Genomic DNA, 18,490 nt, shown 5'->3' on the forward strand with positions numbered 1-18,490 from the left:
AGAGAGGTTGGAGAGTGGTTGGAGAGAGGCTGGGGGTTGGAGAGTGGTGGGAGGGAGTTTGGAGAAAGGTGGGATGTTGGAAAGAGGGGGAGGTTGGAGAAATAGGGGGATTAGGAGAGGAGGAGAAGGGAAGGGGGAGAAAGGGGAGAAGGAGGAGGGGAGGGGGAGAAGGGAGGGAGAGGGGAGAGGCAGGAGATGGTTGGAAAGGAAGGGAGTGGAGGGGGAATGAAGGAGGTGGGGTGAAGGGAGAGGGGGGCAGGAGACGGTTGGAAAAGGAGGTGGAGGGGGAAGAGGAGAGGGGAGGAAGGGGAGGGAGGGAGAGGGGAGGGGAGGATGGGGAGGGAGAGGGGAGGGGAGGGGAGGGGGAATGACAGGAGGTGGGTGGGGAGGTAGGGAGGAGAGGTTGATTGATTCTGCGTGATGACGAAGGCAGTCGAGCGCAGACGCGCTGCGCGAGTGTTACGTGGTGACGTTGCACCGCCGCCCGCAAAGTTTGTGCTGGAGCCGGGGAGAGGGGGATCTGCCGGTGGGAGCGGGAGAGTGGCCGTCACCGCTCCAGTAGGTAGGAGGCCTCCGGGCCGGGGAGCTCTGGTACTTCAGGCGGACTGCCGAGGAACACCCGGCGCCCGCAGTGAATAGAGGTCGGGGACGAGAGGGGAGGAAAGACCTCAATGAGGAGGAGCGGAGAATTGGAGGGTAACGCCGGCTTTGCCCCCATCCCCATCCCCTCCTCACCCCCGTATTTCTTTCTGCGTGCCTCCTTACTGCTCTTCTTTGTACCATTGCCCCATCTGATGTGCTAAAGGCTAACTTTTTGCATGCCCCATTCTATAACTCCTCGATCCTGAAGTCAGTCATTTCAAGTTGTCATCTTGAAGTATCAGGCTCGGGTGTTCTTAATTACGAAAGAGCAGGACACAGGGACACATGGAATTAATGCAGATGGGTGGGATCAGTCTAGACGACTGTGATGGCTTGCATAGAGATAACGGGCCAAATGGTATAACTGTATATCTACTTTTAACCCCAAGCAAGTCTTTATCTGCCCGCCCTCCAATAACCTCCATCCCCTTGATCTCATCACACTCTTGATCTCATCATAACCTCCAGGTTGAGTCAGTAGTGAAGAAGGCGAATGCAGTGTTGGCATTCATTTCTAGAGGAATAGAGTATAGGAGCAGGGATGTGATGTTGAGGCTCTATAAGGCGCTGGTGAGACCTCACTTGGAGTACTGTGGGCAGTTTTGGGCTCCTTATTTAAGAAAGGATGTGCTGACGTTGGAGAGGGTTCAGAGAAGATTCACTGGAATGATTCCGGGAATGAGAGGGTTAACATATGAAGAACGTTTGTCTGCTCTTGGACTGTATTCCTTGGAGTTTAGAAGAATGAGGAGAGACCTCAAAGAAACATTTCGAATGTTGGAAGGCATTCACAGAGTGGATGTGGCAAAGTTGTTTCCCATGATGGGGGAGTCTAGTACAAGAGGGCATGACTTAAGGATTGAAGGGCGCCCATTCAGAACAGAAATGCAAGAAATTTTTTTATTCGGAGGGTGGTGGATCTATGGAATTTGTTGCCACGGGCAGCAGTGGAGGCCAAGTCATTGGGTGTATTTAAGGCAGAGATTGATAGGTATCTGAGTAGCCAGGGCATCAAAGGTTATGGTGAGAAGGCGGGGGAGTGGGACTAAATGGGAGAATGGATCAGCTCATGATAACATGGCGGAGCAGACTCGATGGGCCGAATGGCCGACTTCTGCTCCTTTGTCTTATGGTCTTTACAGTGGACAGATGATCTCAGAATCAGGTTTAATATCACCAGTATATGTTGTTACTGTGCAAGCAGTACAATGCAATACATAATAAATCTGTGAATTACTGTATGCATGTGTATGTATGTGTGTATCTCACTGTGCTTGGGATCCTAGGGGGGAGTGGAGCAGATACTTCAGAGGTTGAAATACTGGGAAGGGGACAGCCTCTCCTTCAGGCACCTGTACCTCCCTCCTGATGGTAGCAATGAGAAGAGGGCATGTCTTGGGTAATGGGGCGGGGGGGGGGTCCTTCGTGATGGATGCCTCCTTTGTCAAGCATCGGTCCTTGAAGATGTCCTGGATGCTATGGAGGCTGGTGGCCATGATGAAGTTGACGGAGTTTACAATTCTCTGCAGCCTCTTTCAATCCTCTGCAGTAGTCACCCCTGCCCCATACCAGAGGGTGATACAGCCAGCTAAATTGCTCTCCACAGTACATCAGTAGAAATTTGTGAGTGTCTTTGGTGACATACCAAATCTGCTCAACTCTCTAAGAGATATAGCTGCTGTTGTGCCACCTTCTCTATCCTAGGAATTTTTAATTGAAATAAGGGAAAGCTGTTTCAAGAATTATAGATGTAGGGCTAGGTAGAGCCAGAAGGAGGAATTATTCCCTGTGTAGATGATTGTCCTGGGATTTGCATGCCATTATGTTTCTCTGCAGTTGCCTCATTGCAGAGTCTCACAATGTTTAGGCATGGAACATCAAGAAAACAGTGGAAAAATACTTTTCCCCCCAAAAGTCCAAATTGATTTTGGGAATACAATGTTTGGGAGCAATTTTTAACAGGAACAATAGGTCTGTTGCCTCAGTTTTCACATTTCTGGATACGAGTAACATTGCAAATTCTAGGATCTTGAAAGAATTGGTTTGTAGATTGTTAACACAAAAGGTTCTGCAGATGCTGGAAATCCAGAGCTTGTAGATTGCTGATACATTGAGTTTAATGTTCTAGAATTTATTAAGATTCCATTGGTTTGGAGAATAGAGACTAGCTCCTCGATTTTTTTAAAAAAAGAACAGAAGTGGGAAGCTACAGCCGAGTTGGCTAAATGTGTTGCAGAGAAAGGGATGCAAAAAAAAAGATTTGTTTTACTTAGAGCAGGAGTTCCTAACCTTTTTATCCCTTGGACTCAGACCATTAACCAAAGGGTCTGTGGAACCCGGGTTCAGAGCCCCTGATTTAGAGGTACAGCGCAGAATAGATCCTTCCAGCCCTTCGAACCGTACCACCCAGCAATGCCAGACAACCTCAATTTCATCCCAATGTAATCATGGGATAATTTACAATGGCCAATTAACCTACCTGGTACATCTTTGGACCGTGGGAGGAAACCGAAGCACTCGGAGAAAACCCATGCATTCCATTTGGAGAACGTAGAAAGACTCCTTGCAGAGGATGCCAGCAATGAACTCCAAAGTCTGATGCCCCCATTGCACTAACTGCTGTGCTACTGTGGTGCCCTGAAATTGCTGTTAAAACAGGGCCATTAGAAATATTAAAAGTTGTTAGGCTAAGTCGACATCGTCTTGTGCAAAGGAGATTGACACATTGATTGCACTTCTTTTAAGAAGTGATATGTGGTGTAACTAAAGAGCATATAAAGGGTCATAGAGCATTACAACACAGAAAAAGACCATCTAGTCCATGCCGAAATATCTTTGCACGAGTCTGTGATGCAGAAGGGAAAAGGGGAGAAGAGGGGAGCAGTAACGATAGGGGACTCAGTAGTCAGAGGAGCAGACAGGAGATTCTGTGGATGTGAGCAGGGCACCCGGATAGTATGTTGCCTCCCAGGTGCCAGAGTCAGGGATGCCTCGGATCGTGTCCACAGCATTTTGGAGGGGGAGGGGGAGGGAGAGCCGCCAGGTGACTTGGTACGTGTTGGTATCAGTGACATAGGGAGGAAAAGCAAAGAGATTCTAAAGAGAGAATTCAGAGAGCTAGGCAGAAAGCTGAGAAGCAGGACCACCAGGGAAACAGGATGATTTGGCAGATAAATGCGTGGCTGAGAAGCTGGTGCAGAGGGTAGGTCTTCAGGTTCTTAGATTATTGGGATCTCTTCTGGGGGAGGTATGTGTTTGCTCATCGTCGACATCGATGAGGACCCCGACACCATTATGATGATGATGGTGGCGAGACTAGCGCGTGATTTGGATTTAAGTGAGGGAGAGTTGCGCAGCATCAGCCTCACTGTCTCTTCCCAATTCCCATCTGGATCCAGTGGTAAGACAGAGTCTAGATGGCTGGGGATGGGACTAGGCATAGTGGATGACCAGGACATCTCCTGTGTCTTGTCCTGATCTACACATTCCACGATGCTTACAGAGACCGCCTTCTTGACCATTGGACCTTCCATAGGTCTTGTCTGCTCAATCCGACAGAGTCTGTCTTCACATGCTGGGATAGACAACTCCCTATCTCACCGAGGGTTTGAGACCCGTCGGCTACCCTCACCTGGTTTAGCCGGCTTGTCGAAGCCGTTGCCCGCGGTGTGGCGGCTGTCACATGGGAGGTATGACCTGTACAAAAAGGACATGTTGCACCTGAACCCGAGGGGGACTGATATTCTTGTGGGCAGGTTTGTGAGAGCTGTTGGCGAGGGTTTAAACTAATTTGGTTGGGGGTTGGGAACTGTAGTGAAGGGACTCGGGATAGGACGGATGGTAAAAAAGCAAAGATAGCATGCATTCAGACTGTCAGGAAGGGCAGGCAGGTGACGGGACATAATTGCAGCCAGCAGGGTGAGTATCAGAGCATTAGAGATGCAGAATCAAGAAATTACTCAAAGTGTTATTTCTCAATGCACAGAGTATAAGAAATAAGGTGGATGATCTTGTTGCACTATTACAGATTGCCAGTTATGATGTTGTGGCCATCACTGAATCATGGCTGAAGGATGGTTGTAGCTGGGAGATGAATGTCCAAGGTTACACATTGTAACGGAGGGATAGGAAGGTAGGCAGAATGGGTGACGTGGCTCTGTTGGTAAAGAATGGCATCAAATCAGTGGAAAGATGTGACATAGGATTGGAAGACATTGAATCCTGGTGGGTTGAGTTAAGGAACTGCAAGGGTAAAAGGACCCTGATGGCAGCTATATACAGGCCTCCCAACAGTAGCTGGGAGGTGGACCACAGATTACAAAGGGAAATAGAAAAGGCGTGTCAAAAGGGCAATGTTATGATAGTCATGGGAGACTTTAACATGTAGGTCGATTGGGAAAGTCAGCTTGGTAATGGATCTCAAGAGAATAAGTTTGTTGAATACCTACGAAATGGCTTTTTAAAGCAATTTGTCATTGAGCCTACTGGGGATCAGCTATATTGGAACAGGTGTTATGTCATAAACCGGATGTGATTAGAGAGCTTAAGGTAAAAGAACCCTTAGGAGGTATTGATCACAATATGATTGGGTTCAACATGAAATTTTATAGTGAGAAAGTAAAGTCTGACATAGCAATATTTCAGTAGAGTAAAGGAAATTACAGTGGTATGAGAGAGGAGTTGGCCAAAGTAAATTGGAAGGAGATGCTGGCAGGGATGACAGCAGAGCAACAATGGAGTGAGTTTCTGGGAAAAGTGAGGAAGGTGCAGGATAGATGTATTTCAAAAACAAAGTGAAGTTTAAGAGACTACTAGACAGGTATATGGAGGAATTTAAGGTGGGGTTATATGGGAGGCAGGGTTTGAGGGTCGGCACAACATTGTGGGCCGAAGGGCCTGAACTGTGCTGTACTATTCTATGTTATATTAATAACAAAGAAATATTCAAATGGCAAAATAGTACAACTGGGGTGACGGGAAGTCAAAGCTAATGTAAAAGCAAAAGAGAGGACATACAGCAAAGCAAAAATTCGTGGGAAGATGGAGGATTGAGAAACTTTTCAAAACTTACAGAGAGCAACTAAAAGAGTCATTAGGGAATAGCTGAAATATGAAAGCAAGCTAGCAAACAATATCAAAGTGGACAGTAAAATCTTTTTCAAGTGTGTAAAAAAATAGGAGAGATAAGAGTGGATATAGGGCTGCTAGAAAATAAGGCTGGATAAATAATAATGGGGGACAAGGAGATGGCAGATGAACTAAATGAGTGTTTTGCATCAGTCTTTGCTGTGGAAGACAATAACAGTATGCCAGATGTTGAAGGGTGTGAGGGACGAGAAGTGAGTGCAGTTACTATTACAAGGGAGAATGTGCTCAAAAAGCTGAAAGACCTGAGGGTACATAAGTTACCCGGACCAGATGAACTGCACCCTAGGGTTCTGAAAGAGGTAGCATTGGAGATTGTAGAAGCGTTAATAATGATCTTTCAAAAATCATTGGACTCTGGCATGGTGCCAGACGACTGGAAAATTGCAAATGTCACTCCACTCTTTAAGCAAGGAGGAAGGCAGCAGAAAGGAAATTGTACTGATTAGCCTGACTTCAGTGGTTGGGAAGATGTTGGAGTCAATTGTTAAGGATGAGATTATGGAGTACTTGGTGACACAAGACTAGATAGGACAAAGTCAGCGTGGTTACCTTAAGGGAAAACCTTGCCTGACAAACCGGTTGGAATTTTTTGAGGAGATTACAAGTAGGATAGATAAAGGGGATGCAGTGGATGTTGTATATTTGGACTTTCAGAAGGTCTTTGACAAGGTGCCACACATGAGGCTGCTTACCAAGTTAAGAGCCCATGGTATTACAAGAAAACTACTAGCACGGTTGGATCATTGGCTGGTTGGCAGGAGGCGGCGAGTGGGAATAAAAGGATCCTTTTCTGGCTGGCTGCCAGTGACTAGTGGTGTTCTACAGGGGTCGGTGTTGGGACTACTTCTTTTTATGCTGTATTTCAGTGATTTAGATGATGGCTTTGTTGCCAAGTTTGCAGATGATATGAAGATTGGTGGAGGGGCAAAATAGTGGGATGTAAGGAAGAACACTAGCAGAATGCTTTTTATTGCTGGAGGAACTATATAGAAAAGTAGGGGGGTTCAAAGTAAATATCAAATTAAGTATACCTTGAGATTAAATTTTTTGCAGGTGTTCACAGTAGAACAGAGAAATACAAAAGAAGCAATGAAAAACTACACAGAAACAAACTGACAGGCAACCAAAGTGCAAAAGAAGAGAAACAGTGCAAATAAATAAAAAAAAAAGTAAATAATCCTGAGCAACACACATAAAAGTTGCTGGTGAATGCAGCAGGCCAGGCAGCATCTCTAGGAAGAGGTGCCTGGCCTGCTGCGTTCACCAGCAACTTTTATGTGTGTTGCTTGAATTTCCAGCATCTGCAGAATTCCTGTTGTTTGCGTTTTTAAATAATACTGAGGTTATGTTTCAATATAGAAGCAATTGGTGAGGTAATCTAGAATACTTTATACTTTATTGTCACCAAACAATTAGTACTAGAACGTACAATCATCACAGCGATATTTGATTCTGTGCTTCACACTCCCTGGATTACAAATATTAAATATTAAAAATATTAAAAATAGTTAAAATTAGTAAATATTAAAAATTTAAATTATAAATCATAGAAAATAGCAAAATGGAAAGTAAGGTAGTGCAAAAAAACCGAGAGGCAGGTCCGGATATTTGGAGGGTACGGCCCAGATCCGGGTCAGGATCCGTTCAGCAGTCTTATCACAGTTGGAAAGAAGCTGTTCCCAAATCTGGCTGTACGAGTCTTCAAACTCCTGAGCCTTCTCCCGGAGGGAAGAGGGACAAAAAGTCTGTTTGCTGGGTATAATATAATATTATACAATATACAAGACTGGTCTCTTCATTTGAAAAGGTGTGTTAATGTTTCAGAAGATGTTTAAGAGGTTTACTCAATGATATCTGGAACTGGTTGGTTGTTAGATGACCATGCCAGCCTTGTGTATGTGTGAGTTTAACAGAGTGAAAGGTGACCTGATTGAAGCGCATGTCCTGGGCTGTCTTGAGAAGATTAATGCTGGGAGGATGTTTCCTCTGGGAGAACCTGTATCTAGAGTTCACTGTTTTAAAAGGACTTGCCCATGCAAGACAAAGGTGAAGCAACTTTTTTTCCCCTGAGAGCCTAGTATTTGTAGCTCTAAGAGAGGGAAGTGTGTTGCAGAATCTGCTTATTTTTAAGACAGAGGTAGATTGATTCTTTGTGAGCAAAGGGGTGAACGATTCCTGGGGACAGGCAGGGATATGGAGCTGAGATTGGATTTGATCAGATCAATAGCTTTTAGAATCATAGATACAACATGGATACAGGCCCTGAAGCTTATCAAATCTGCATGGACCTTCAACCACCCATTACACTAATTGTACGTTAATCCCATTCTCCTGGCATCTATCAATTCCCTTATACTGCCGTTCATATTCCCAGGGGGCAGTATGCAATGGCTAATTAACTGGCACTTCTTTGGCATGGTGGAGGAAACCAGAACATTTTGGAGGAAACCTTTGTGTTCGCAGGAAGAATGTGCAAACTGTACACAGACAATACCTGAGGTCAGGAGTGAGCCTGGCTCTCCAGCTCTGTGAGGCAGTGACTCTGCCAGTTGCATCGCTTGAGCCCTGAGCACCCTGTCGCTGTGTGGCAGAGCAGGCTTGGAGGGCTGAGTAGCCTAATCCTTGATTATTTGATTGCTCGTAGTCATGGCTTGAAGTTAAAGCTACAATCTGACTAAAGAAAAACTATAGAGGAAGGCTATCCATCTATCCCTCTCCACCTCTCTTCCCCTTCTCCCTTCTGGCCCCATGTTACCCCAGAAATCCCCTGATTTAATCCTAGCCTAATCATGGGAGAATTTACAAAGACCAACAAACCTATCAATAGGTCTGTCTTTGGACCATGGGATGAAACCGGAGCACCCGGAAGAAACCCACGCAGTCACGGGGAGAACTTATAAACTGCTTCCAGGCAGTGGTGGGAATTGAACCTGGGTCGCTGGTACTGTGAAGAGTTAGGACAACTGCTATGCTACCGTGGGATATCCTCCTTCTTCAGCCCACCCCTACTGGGGCAGAGACTGCCGACAGCAGATCGCTGTCCTGGGCTGAAGGTTGGTCAGTCCTGTGGCTTCTGCTTTCACCACACAACATCATATGTCTTCAGGGTGAAGATCCTTCCTCCCACAGGTTTGGTGTCTTGGGAGTTTCTGTAGCACTGGGCATTAAGGAATGGGGTTGCTGGCCCCATGCCCCATCCTCCTTTCACAGTTGGGCTTGGGACTGTCCATGGCAGATTTATTATAAGATACTGCAAACTTAATCTTTGGAACATAGAAGACTGAATGAGATTTGATAGAGGTATAGAAAATTATGAGGGGTATAGATAGGATAAGTGCAAGCAGGCCTTTTCCAATGAGGTTGGGTGGGACTGCAACTAGAGGTTATGGGTTAAGGGTGAAAGGTGAAAAGTTTAAGTGGAACATAAGGGGAAACTTCACTCAGTGGGTTGTGAGAGTGTGGAATGAGTTGTCAGAGCAAGTCGCCCATGCAAACTCAATTTTAATGTTTAAGAGAAGTTTGAATAGGTATATGGATAGTAGGGATATGGAGGGCTGTGGAGTTGGTGCAGGTCAATGGGAGTAGGCAGTTTAAATGGTTCAGCATGGACTAGATGGGCCAAAGGGCCTGTTCCTATGCAGTACTTTAATAATTTTGTAATGCTGCTGTGAATTGGTATTTGTGTCCCTAAAGGAGAAGTTCATAGCAAGTATTGGCTCGATGTACTTTTGAGATATGCAAACAAAATGATTCTCTCGTGAGGGAAGATTGGCTGGGGATGAGACAGTTTTGTTTTTGAAATGTTCGTGTTTGATTATTATTTGCCAAGTGTCCTCTTTTCTGAGTTTGTAACACTTCCGTGGTTTTGCCTGATCACAACCAGAATTTGTTTATGCCCCTTCATGTGGGAACAGTTTGAATCACAGAATTGGCAGAGACATTTTAGTTTTAATTTCTGTTTACCATACAACTAAATCCACAGAGGAAAGTGAAAAGCTAATACTTAGTGATCTAAAGTTTTCCATTAATTAACATTTTTAACATTGCAGAGTCTCACAGTGTGTGTTGTGTGTTGCTCTCTCGAGCATTGTGGCCATGCTATGTTGGTGCCAGAATGTGTGGTGACAATTGTGGGCTGCCTCAGCACATCCCGGTCATGTTTTTTTTTTAGCACAAACAACACTTTTCACTGCATGTTTTGATGTGATAAATAAATCTGAATCTGATTCTAAGGGCAACAGTGGGTATCAGCGTGCAGATAGAGGATTGACCAAGCATTTATCTAGTGAATGTCTTAAACTCTGCATTTGAATGTTATACTTTTGAAGTATGCAATATTTGAAATCCCCTTTTTGCCGAAATCCTTCTTCACGGTGTCTTTATGTAGATTCATATAATTTGACTCCTTTCCTCTTCTCATCTGCCCATAACTCCCCCCCCCCCCCCCCACATCCCTTTCTCCCATGGTCCACTCTCCTCTCCTATCATATTTCTTCTTCAGCCCTTAACCTTCCTCACCCACCTGGCTTCACCTATCACCTTCTTCTCAACTCCCCACCTTTTTATTCTGGCATCTTCCAACTTTCTTCTCAGTCCTGAAGAAGGGTCTTGGGTCCAAAAGGAAGACTATCTTTTCTTTTCCATAGATGCTGCCTGACCTGCTGAGTTCATCCAGCATTTTGTGTGTTGCATTGGATTTCCGGCATCTGCAGACTTTCTTGTGTTTATAGTATGCTCTGAGTTTAAATAGTGTACCAAGCTGAAGTTATATGAATTGATATGCTTATAATATTTCTGAAAATTCTCGAGGCACTTGCACACAAGAATGTCAGGACCTTTGGCACTCTGAGTCTGTCCTACTATTGAATTATGACTGATCTACTGTTCAATTTCATTTACTTAAATTTACTGCATTTTGATTTTGTGAGGCATGGGTAAGCCCTACTCACAAATCTCTTTGACAGCTGGCGAACCCCCATCCTTGTTGTTTGCTAATACTGTCAAGGATTTCCTTCTGAATATGTAGGATTCAGAAAAAGAAGTTTTTTTTTGCAAACTGGGACGCCGTGGTAGCGTAGCAGCCTGGAAGAACTGTTTGGGGCCCTGACTGGCAGTGAGGGCGTTGGTGTGGCACTTGTTGCAAGGATAAGTACCAGGAAGGCGATCAGTGGGGAAGGACCAGTTTGAAGGTTAATTGGTCATTGTACAAACGTAAATGGTCCTGTGATTAGGCTTGGGTTAAATTGATGGGTTGCTGCGTAGTGCGGTTTGGTGGGTCTGTTCTGTGCTGTATCTCTAAACAAATAAAATAAACATTATCAAATTAAAGAAAGTAAAGCTACAATGTTAGAAAATATTAATTAAGAATCAATAATTCGCTGCTGTTGTTACTGCGCGATCGGGAATCTTTGGGAGGGAAGGCCTCAAAATCCCCCGCTTTGCCTGCTGTTGGCGACTCAGATTGAGGTCGAATCGTTCGGATAGAGAGGCGCTCAGTAATTGGTGTCGGAGAGCTGATCGGAGGCTCGAAGTTTTCGGACGACTCAGAGTTGGACTGTGGTCAGGCATGGAAGGGAGAGTTTTTCTTCCTTCTCCCGTCTGCGTGAGATGTGGGACATTTGAGAGACTTTGAACTTTTTACTGTGCTCATGGACTTCTTCATCAAGTTATGGTATTGTTGCACTGTTGTAACTATATGTTATAATTATGTGGTTTTGTCAGTTTTTTTCAGTCTTGGTCTGTCCTGTGTTTTGTGATATCACACAGGAGGAAATAATGTATCATTTCTTAATGCATGCATTACTAAATGACAATAAAAGAGCACTGTGTGTCTTCATAATCTAATTAAGAACAGTAGTGTAGCAGTTAGCGTAATACTATCACAGTGCTAGCAAGCCAGATTCAATCTTGCTGCAGTCCGTAAGGAGTTTGTACGTTCTCCCTGTGACCATGTAGGTTTCCACTGGGTGTTCCAGCTTCCTCCCAGTTCCAAGGACTGCGGCTTAGTTTTTTTTATTTGTTGGGATACAGTGCGGAACAGGCTCTTCCAGCCCTTCGAGTGGCTCTGGCCAGCAATCCCTGATTTAACCCCAGCCTAATCATGGGACAACTTACCCGGAGGAAACCCACGCATTCCACGGGGAGAACGTACAAACTGCTTACAGACAGTCGTGAGAAAATTGGTCACATCAGTGTAATTGGGCAGCGCAGGCTCGTTGGGGCAGAAGGACCTGTTACCTTGCTGTATTTTTTTTTGAAAAAAGCTATAAAATCAATCATTAATAATAAAAATACGGCAAGTTCCATTTTTTTGTGGCCTGATGATAATTACTTTTGAAATCAGTGGCCTTTAGAATCCATTCCTGGCACAAGCTCTGAGGATGAAAACTGCCACAATTTACGCTGAGAAATACAGATTTCTTTTAAGATTACACGGTCATGCTGTGGAATAGTTTCTCTATATCTGTCAAATCCTGCTGGCATTTGAAATTAAATCCCCACTTAACCAGCTACGTTCAAGTTAGTACATTAAATTTAAACCTGTCCTTGTTATTCAAGTCAGTGAATTTGTGCTGTTCTTCCACTAAGAGCAATATTTTGTCCCTTGGGTGTGGTGCCCAGAAATCTCTAATAACTGAAGCAAGCTTCCTCTTCCTTAGTTTCCAGTCTCCTTGTGATAATAGCTAACTTTTCACTTGGGCTTTTTCTTCTGTGCATTAACTTGGAAATTAGTGGAATTGGGCATACAGATTTCTTTCTCTCTCACTCTTTTTTTGCCATTATGCAAAGCGAATTGAAGTCTCCGTTAATTGTCTTTTCTCTGTTCCAAATAACAATGGATTAGTGAATTGCTAAATGCTCCATTATCTCTTTTGGTGTTGATGTTTTGTTAGTTCAGATAACTACCTTCAACTTTCTAATGTTTTTTAGTTGAGGTAGTTGTCTGTTTATGATAAAAGTGCAACTTAGCTTCCTGCTTCTTGGTTATGACCAAAGAAGAAAATTGGATGTTGATAGTACATCTTACTGTTTATCACATTAAACCAATTGACACTTAAGTTGAGAATCAGGTTTAATATTACTGGCACATATTGTGAAATTTGTTTTTGTGGCTCACTTTGTTTATGTTTTATACTGCTCACTGCTGTGCTGCCCACTTAAGTAACACACACTTGTCCTTCTCCCACAGTCCTGCAAAATGTGTTTTTCATGTACTTGCTTCTCTTCGAGCATTGGGACTGAATCTGTGTCAACAAAACTTTCTGCAGAATATTTAAAATCCTAACATTGTGGGCCGAAGGGCCTGTACTATGCTGTATTATTCTATGTTTGATGTTCTAACCATGATGAATATTATTTGTTATGTTGGTTTTCACATTTGAGTTTTGCCCATCACCTCCTAGGTCTCCTGCAGCTCTTTTCATCTCAAGTTTGCTCTGAACTCCTCGTGGGGGATAAAATCAGACGAGCTTCACAGAGCAATACTGCTCTTAACTCTCAAACAGTTCACTAAAACTTGACCAAATGACACAAACACATAATAAAAGTATTACACATGATAATACATGAGCAAAAGGATTGTAAGGGATAAAATTGGCCCTCTTGAAGATCAGAGTGGTCGGCTTTGTGCGGAACCAAAGGAAATGGGGGAGATCTTAAATGGGTTTTTTGCGTCTGTATTTACTAAGGAAGCTGGCATGAAATCTATGGAATTGAGGGAATCAAGTAGTGAGACCATGGAAACTGTACAGATTGAAAAGGAGGAGGTGCTGCTGTCTTGAGGAAAATTAAAGTGGATAAATCCCCGGGACCTGACAGAGTGTTCCCTCGGACCTTGAAGGAGACTAGTGTTGAAATTGCGGGGGCCCTGGCAGAAATATTTAAAATGTCGCTGTCTATGGGTGAAGTGCCGGAGGATTGGAGAGTGGCTCATGTTGTTCCGTTGTTTAAAAAAGGATCGAAAAGTAATCCGGGAAATTATAGGCCGGTGAGTTTAACGTCAGTAGTAGGTAAGTTATTGGAGGGAGTACTAAGAAACAGAACCTACAAGCTTTTGGATAGACAGGGGCTTATTATGGAGAGTCAACATGGCTTTGTGCGTGGTAGGTCATGTTTGACCAATCTGTTGGAGTTTTTCGAGGAGGTTACCAGGAAAGTGGATGAAGGGAAGGCAGTGGATATTGTCTACATGGACTTCAGTAAGGCTTTTGACAAGATCCCGCATGGGAGGTTAGTTAGGAAAATTCAGTCGCTAGGTATACATGGAGAGGTGGTAAATTGGATTAGACATTGGCTCGATGGAAGAAGCCAGAGAGTGGTGGTAGAGAATTGCTTCTCTGAGTGGAAGCCTGTGACTAGTGGTGTGCCACAGGGATCAGTGCTGGGTCCATTGTTATTTGTCATCTATATCAATGATCTGGATGATAATGTGGTAAATTGGATCAGCAAGTTTGCTGATGATACAAAGATTGGAGGTGTAGTAGACAGTGAGGAAGGTTTTCAGAGCCTGCAGAGGGACTTGGACCAGCTGGAAAAATGGGCTGAAAAATGGCAGATGGAGTTTAATACTGACAAGTGTGAGGTATTGCACGTTGGAAGGACAAACCAACGTAGAACATACAGGGTTAATGGTAAGGCACTGAGGAGTGCAGTGGAACAGAGGGATCTGGGAATACAGATACAAAATTCCCTAAAAGTAGCATCACAGGTAGATAGGGTTGTAAAGAGAGCTTTTGGTACATTGGCCTTTATTAATCAAAGTATTGAGTATAAGAGCTGGAATGTTATGATGAGGTTGTATAAGGCATTGGTGAGGCCGAATCTGGAGTATTGTGTTCAGTTTTGGTCACCAAATTACAGGAAGTATATAAATAAGGTTGAAAGAGTGCAGAGAGGGTTTACAAGGATGTTGCCGGGTCTTGAGAAACTCAGTTACAGAGAAAGGTTGAATAGGTTAGGACTTTATTCCCTGGAGCGTAGAAGAATGAGGGGAGATTTGATAGCGGTATATAAAATTATGATGGGTATAGATAGAGTAAATGCAAGCAGGCTTTTTCCACTGAGGCAAGGGGAGAAAAAAAACAGAGGACATGGGTTAAGGGTGAGGGGGGAAAAGTTTAAAGGGAAGATTAGTGGGGGCTTCTTCACACAGAGAGTGGTGGGAGTATGGAATGAGCTGCCAGACGAGGTGGTAAATGCGGGTTCTTTATTAACATTTAAGAATAAATTGGACAGATACATGGATGGGAGGTGTATGGAGGGATATGGTCCGTGTGCAGGTCAGTGGGACTAGGCAGAAAATGGTTCGGCACAGCCAAGAAGGGCCAAAGGGCCTGTGTCTGTGCTGTAGTTTCTATGGTTCTATGAAATTCCTGAAGGTTTGAGATAAAATATTACAAATTCTTGCAGTCTAACAGGACCCTTGCTTTAACCTTTGAATGCAACTGGTGGTCCATCCCACCCTGTTTGCTGTTGTGTTGCAAGCTGCACTTTTAATATAATTGATTTTCTAACACTGGATGTAAGACCATAAGATGTGGGAGCAGAATTAGGCTATTTGACCCATCGAGTCTGCTCTGGCATTTCATCGTGACTGATCCAATATTCCTCTCAGCCCCAACCTCCTGCTTTCTCTCCGTATCCCTTCATGCCCTGATCAATCAAGAAACTATCAAATTCTGCCTTGAATATACATAGAGTTGGCCTTCACAGCTGCTTGTGGCAATGAATTCCACAGATTCACCACTATACAGATAATGTTCACTATGATACATCTGTAGATAAAACATATCGTGCCCACCAGTCAGGTTGTTCTCCCTCTGACTTTGTAAGATGTCCCTTACAACACTTTAACTTTTAATTGTAGCTGCTTCTTTCTCAATAAACACTTTTATAATCCGAAAATCACCCTTGCAATAACTTAATTAACACATTTTTTATATTCTATAACCTCCTTTCTATTTGTCCATTGTGAGAAGTTTGATATGCTCCCGTTAAAACAACAAAGTTACTTAGGTGGATAAAAGTTTTATTTTGAGTCAACAGTCTAAAACTTGTTTGTTTCAACATGCAAACACTCGATAAGCACAAAGCTAGAAACTGAAGACAGAGCATGGAACATGGAAAAGTATAGGCCCTTCAGCCCACAATGTTGTGCTGACCCATTTACCTGCTCTAAGGATTTATCTATCTCTTTCCTCCAACAAAGCCCTCCTTTATCTTCTATCATCCATGAGTTTTTTAAATTCACTAAATGTACCTGCCTCTAACTCAGCCCTGATAGCCCATTCCACGCACCCACCACTCTCCATGTAGAATAAAGCTCAGCCCTGACATTTCCCCCATACTTTCCTCCAATCGCCTTAAGATTATGCCTCTTTTTTAACCCACTTCTGCCCTGGAAAAAAGTCTCTGGCTGCCCACTCTATTTATTCCTCTTACCATCATGTACACATCTATCAAATCACCTTTCATTCTCCTTCGCTCCAAAGAGAAACTCCCCAGCTTGCTTAGACTTTCTTCGTAAGACAAGCTCTCCAACCCGGGCAGCATCCTGGTAATGTCCTCTGCACCCTCTCTGAAGCTCCTTGTTATTTTAAACAGTAGGTTTTTGCTTTGGTGGCATTGTCACGGCATGCAAGTCCAGCCGAAAAATTGGCTTTTTAAACTAATAGATACCGAAGGATTTCTTTTCAGTTCAGTCTCTTTTAAATGCTCAGCTCTGACACTGGGACCTTGGGATAGCAATTTCAGTCAACATTGGTCATTTTTTTGTTCAACATGGGTTATACATTCTTACTACACCTCTATTCTTTGTCCTTCAGTTTTGACCCTTCTGCCAATTTCCATTTACTCCCTACAAACTTCATGATCAGATTGTTTCATGAAGTATAGTTGCATCTTCCGTTGCTCCTGATAACAAGACTGTCATCCCTATCAATGGTTTCATATCTTTCAGTACTTGTTTCAGTACTTGGTGTCATTATACACCAGTCATTGAAAGTGGGCATGCAGGTACAGCAGGCGGTGAAAAAGGCGAATGGTATGCTGGCATTTATAGCGAGAGGATTCGAATACAGGAGCAGGGAGGTACTACTGCAGTTGTACAAGGCCTTGGTGAGACCACACCTGGAGTATTGTGTGCAGTTTTGGTCCCCTAATCTGAGGAAAGACATTCTTGCCATAGAGGGAGTACAAAGAAGGTTCACCAGATTGATTCCTGGGATGGCAGGACTTTCATATGAAGAAAGACTGGATGAACTGGGCTTGTACTCGTTGGAATTTAGAAGATTGAAGGGGGATCTGATTGAAACATATAAAATCCTAAAGGGATTGGACAGGCTAGATGCAGGAAGATTGTTCCCGATGTTGGAGAAGTCCAGAACGAGGGGTCACAGTTTGAGGATAAAGGGGAAGCCTTTTAGGACCGAGATTAGGAAAAACTTCTTCACACAGAGAGTGGTGAATCTGTGGAATTCTCTGCCACAGGAAACAGTTGAGGCCAGTTCATTGGCTATATTTAAGAGGGAATTAGATATGGCCCTTGTGGCTACGGGGATCAGGGGGTATGGAGGGAAGGCTGGTGCAGGGTTCTGAGTTGGATGATCAGCCATGATCATAATAAATGGCGGTGCAGGCTCGAAGGGCCGAATGGCCTACTCCTGCACCTATTTTCTATGTTTCTATGAATATCTTGCTCTGATAAGACGATAAGATTCAGGAGCAGAATTGGGCCATTTGATCCATCAAATCTGCTCCACCATTTCGTCATGGCTGATCTATTTTTGATCCATTCATGGGTAAGAAGTATTCTTGCGTCGTAGTTACAGTTGCAAAAAAATGTTTGTTAACTCCTTGCAGTTATCTGTTTTTTCTGCATTAATTACTCATAAAATGTGGTCTGATCTTTATTTAAGACTCAGTAATAACCAAACACAATTTGGCCAAACTAATAAAATGACAATTGTGGTTCCCATCAACACTGAGTACACCATTTAAACAATCACAATCTAGGTTCAGAATATGTGGGGTAATGCCTTCGACAAAAGCTATTTGGAGTCAGGTGTTCCAATCAGTGAGTTAAGATTGGAGGTGTGGGTTGTAGACATATACTATCCTATAAAAAGGACACACAAATTCAGGTTCCTGACAGAGCCCGTTCTTCTCAAGAAAGATTTTTTTATGTGCACCATGCCTCGATTAAAACAACTTTCAGGGGACCTTAGGAGAAGAATTGTAGAGCTGCATGAAGCTGGAAAAGGCTGCAAAACCATTTCTAAAGGCCTGCGTGTTCATCAGTCCACAGTAAGAGAAATTGTCTACAAATGGAGGAAATTCAGTACTGCAAAGATCACACCAAGAGCACAACATGCAATGCTGAAGGAGGTGAAAAAGGACCCAAGGGTAACAGCAAAAGACTTGCTAAAATGTCCAGAACTTGCTAAATTTCTGTTGATGTGTCCACTGAACAAGGATGATGTTCATGGAAGGACACAATGGAAGAAACAACTGCTCTCCAAAAAAAAAAAATTGCTGCACGTCTCAAGTTTGCAAAAGAACTCCTGGGTGTTCCACAATGCTCCTGGGACAATGTTTTTTTGGACAGATGAGACAAAAGTTGAACTTTTTGGCAGAAATGTACACGCAATGTTCGGAGGGAAAAAGGCACTGCACACCGACACCAAAGCCTCATCCCAATTGT

General features: G+C 43.6%; 1 protein-coding gene across 5 annotated transcripts in view; it reads left to right on the forward strand.

Moving 5' to 3' along the window:
* The first annotated feature begins 473 nt into the window (after window positions 1-473).
* reck (reversion-inducing-cysteine-rich protein with kazal motifs) overlaps window positions 474-18,490 on the forward strand; it is a 201,477-nt gene continuing 183,460 nt past the window's right edge. For 2 of the 5 annotated variants that reach the window (XM_072251980.1, XM_072252007.1), the window contains exon 1: window positions 474-562. The gene's annotated coding sequence lies outside the window, so the exon portion shown is untranslated. Of the gene's footprint in view, window positions 563-586; window positions 697-18,490 lie in introns of those variants that run through there. The other 3 variants (XM_072251996.1, XM_072252015.1, XM_072251989.1) reach the window with 2 other exon arrangements.

This window comes from Mobula birostris, chromosome 1 (assembly GCF_030028105.1).
Source record: "Mobula birostris isolate sMobBir1 chromosome 1, sMobBir1.hap1, whole genome shotgun sequence".
NCBI classification, from domain to species: Eukaryota; Metazoa; Chordata; class Chondrichthyes; order Myliobatiformes; family Myliobatidae; genus Mobula; species Mobula birostris.